The sequence below is a fragment of the Mustela putorius genome, unplaced genomic scaffold (assembly GCF_011764305.1).
Source record: "Mustela putorius furo isolate JIRA1106 unplaced genomic scaffold, ASM1176430v1.1 tig00003899_pilon_pilon_pilon, whole genome shotgun sequence".
Lineage (NCBI taxonomy): Eukaryota > Metazoa > Chordata > Mammalia > Carnivora > Mustelidae > Mustela > Mustela putorius.
In genome coordinates, this window is record NW_025422048.1 from 5,914,310 (window position 1) to 5,918,593 (window position 4,284).

The window sequence follows — 4,284 nt, forward strand, 5'->3', positions numbered from 1 at the left end:
ATGACGCGGACGTGGCCCCCCTCAGTCTCACGTGCCAGGCCCCGCCTCTTTTTAACGGCCGTCCTCCTGTCTTGTGCCCCCTCCCCCACCCGAGGGCCGGCCCTTCTGAGGCTTTGCTTGCGAAATGCCCTTGACTGAATGACTGCAGCCTGGAGCCGGGTCCGGTGACGTGACTGCTTGTCATGGATCCACCAGATATTTCAAGGGCATTCAGACCCCAGCCTTGGCTGCTCATTCTTCCCCAGATCCAGCCCTGTGACGCGTGCCGTACTCGGCGGCCACTGCCGTTAAGTTAGTCCCCACAGTAGCCACTAGGCAAATACGGCGGTTGAAATGGCAATTTTAATTAATTAAAATGAAACAGAGTTAAGGAACCAGTTCCTCGGTCACAACAGGCATGAATCAAGGGCTCAGTGGCCAGACATGCCTCGCAGTGACCACATTGGCCGGTGCCAGTTGGGAGCGTTTCCATCATGGCGGAAAGCTGGATCGGGCAGCGCCGGCTTCATAGCGACTAGCGAATACGGTAGATAACTTAGCACGTTGTTACCTCGTAGGAGGAGCTTTTAAGTAGAACGACATGCTATTTGCCTTCAGAGATTTTAAGCTTTAGTTACCAATAAATGAAACAGGACAACATGAGGACGAAGAATGTGTAAGGAACACTAAGAAGCGACTCAGAGCACTTAGATTTTATTACCGTCATTTGCCACCAACGAATGGGGGTAGCCCTAAGAGTCTTCCTACTTGGCCTCAGTGCGGCAATGTGTAAATAGAGAGTTAGCATCGTCTCTAAGCCCCCTTTTGACTTGAAAGTCTGACCCGTGGGCAAAATCCCAGTAGCTTGCATGGTTTGGGCGTGTCTGCAAAAGAAACATGTGGTTGAGGCTGGCTTACCTATAGCCTACCTCATGCGAGTTTTCAAAGGATGTGAAAACTACCCCTCACAACTGCATTTCCATCCTTGTTCTAATAGCATTTTACTCTGGCTTTCCAAATAGTTTTCTACTGATTTTATTCTATTGTTCTTATTGTTCTTTCCAATGTTAATAGGCATTCCATAGGGGGAAGGACGGAGGAAAGTTTCTATGCAAATAATTCTTTTTTTTTTAAGATTTTATTTATTTATTTGACAGAGAGAAATCACAAGTAGGCAGAGAGGCAGGCAGAGAGAGAGAGAGGAGGAAGCAGACTCCCTGCTGAGCAGAGAGCCCGATGTGGGATTCGATCCCAGGACCCTGAGATCATGACCTGAACCAAAGGCAGCGGCATAACCCACTAAACCACCCAGGCGCCCTCTATGCAAATAATTCTTGAGGCTTAGCCCACTAGACCCCACCCTCACATCCAGCAGCAACTCATAATGCTCTTTAGTTTCTTAAAGGATATGACAAGAAAAGAACCTGCTTCCCTCTCTTTGTATTTTTTATAATTTTTTTTTTTGCCTCAACTTTTCCCAAACTAATTTAACCAGAGGACACCAGTCCCACTTAACAGCTTCTGAAGCCACTGCTTGCAACTCTGAAAAACTGAATTTACCTGACTTTACCCCACTTGTGAATAACAAGATAAGCTACTGCAGTTTCAAGGATGCTGGCAGAAGATGCAAGACAACTGGGGCAGAGGCAAAAGATGAAAGCTCCCCTGAGACACGCAGAAACTTGAGAAACCCATGAACAATTGCCTACGAACAGCAACCTTGTTCTTGTCATGGCACACATGGAAAATAATCCTCTGACCAGGCACCATGCAACCACCCTGAGGGCTCAGGGGATTAAGCTAGAGCACATGAGCTAGGCACTCAACTCTTGACCACTTCACAGTTTGTGCTCTCTGAGACTTAGTTTCCCCTTCTGCAAATTATGGGCTACGGGCAGCCTGATTATGAAGATCCCTCCTACTCTGCTTGCTGTGACTTGTCCTGGACAGTAGCATTTGGGGTAGCTGTAAACAGGCAAGGCATGGCAGTTCTCCAACAATGCGCTACTCCTAAGCAAGCCACATTCTGCCATTTGAAACCCAAATTACTAACTGGAACTCAGAGGGACAAAAATCCCTAAGATTATGCCTCAGCAATCCCTGGATTACATAACACTAATTCAAGATTGGAGACACAAAAAGCCATGTGAACTGTCCATTTTGAAGATTATCAGATGGTGATTTAAAATTCTGCACTGGCGTCCCTCTTTCATTCTATATTCTAGGGGTAGCTAAATTTGATACTAGACCCAGACCTAATTAGGGAGGAAAATCTGTTGTATGGGCATGAATACAAGAACTGCCTCATGATATGGTACATACCACTGCTCAGAATGCCACTACTGTTCTTGTGGAAAATTGAGAATTGACACTATTTTTTAAATATTGCCATAAACAGAACGGAAAAGATGCTCAACCTCTGGTAATCAGGGGAATGCAAATTAATCAACAATGAGATCATTTTATGCTCATCAGGTTGGCAAAAATTAAATATTCATAAGAATATGCAAAAATAGAAATTCAGTCATTGCTGGTGGAGATGTAAGTGGGTACAACCATGTTGGAGTGCAATTTGACAACACTTTGTAAAGTTAAATATCCATATAGTTTGTGATGCAGATGCAGAAATTCTACTTTAGGGATCTATCCTGTCATCCATGTGTAAAAGGAGACATATACAAAGACATTCACTGTTTTAGTGAAAGCAGTGTAAAGGATGTCTCACAGTGTAGTTCCATCATATAATGTACTATACTACTAGTATATAGTATTTAATGGCAATCAAGATCGATCACCCTAGCCAACATAGTAATTCTCTCTCTCTCTCTCTCTTTTTTTTTTTTTTTTTGTTGTTGTTGTTGCTTTGCCTAGTGGCATGAAGTGGCGGTTTCAGCTTCTAGTTTAGTGGAAGCATTGTTGTGTTCCCTGAAAGAAATTGTCCTCTCCTAGATAATAAACTTCCAAAAGAACAGAAGCCAGAGTTGTGAGAATGAGAAGAAAAGTGCAAAATTTTTACAAGTGGGTCATTAGGTATTTCTTACCACTACCCCTTAATTCTTGGCCTCCTGGGTCCTGTTATGGGAGAAACCACGATGTATGTTTATGGGCCCTAGTTCAGAGTGTTGAGAAACAGCACCTCAGATTCATGGAGTGCTTTCTCCTAGGTGGTGTCATACCAGGTTTTCAAGAGGTGATTTCATTGTTCTATTAGGCCAACCTCTTTTTGTCAGCTTTATTAAGGTATAATTGCTTTAAAAAAAGTGTAAAATATTTAAAATCTACACATAGTGATTTGATACATACACACTGTGAAAGGATCCCCTCTAGCTAGTTAATTAAGACAGCCATCACCTCACATATTTAGCTCTATATTTTGCTTTCGTTCTCTTTTCTTTTCTTTCTTTCTTCCTTTTTTGGTGAGAACACTTAAGTTCTCAGCAAATTTAAACGATATAATACAGTGTTATCAACTACGGTCACCATGTGTCACATTAGATCCTCAGACTTTATTCATCTTATAGCTGAAAGTCTATACCCTTTTTTACCAACCTCTCTCTATTTCCCCCACCTTCCAGCTCCTGACAATCACTTTCCTTTCTTTCTTCTTTCTTTTTTTAAAATTAACATATAATGTATCATTTACTTCAGAGGTGCAGGTCTGTGAATCATCAATCTTACACAATTCACAACCGTTACCATAGCACATACCCTCCCATTGTCCATCACCCAGCCATCCTATCCCGCCCCCCCCCCCCAGCAGCTTTCAGTTTCTTTTATGAGATTTAGAGTCTCTGTGGTTTGTCTCCCTCCCTGGTCCCATCTTGTTTCATTTTTTTTCCCTCCCTACCCCCACAACCCCCCATCCTGCCTCTCAAATTCCCCATATCAGGGAGATCATATGATAATTGTCTTTGTCTGATTGACTTATTTCGCTTAGCATAATACCCTCTAGTTCCATCCATGTCATTGTAAATGGCAAGATTTGGGGTCATTTTTTGGTGGCTGCATAGTAGTCCATTGTATATCTATACCACATCTTCTTTATCCATCCATCTGTTAATGGACATCTAGGCTCTTTCCATATTTTGGCTATTGTGGACATTGCTGCTATAAACATTCAGGTGCACATCTGGCAATCACTTTTCTAATCTCTATTTCTATTTCTATGAGTGACTTTTCTAAAAAGTTAAGATTCCACATGCAAAAGATACTGCCTGGCTTATTTTCTGAAAAAAAAAAAAAATTCACTGGATTCACAGCAAAAAATGGCTGTAACTACTGTTGAGTTGTAATAATACATATATA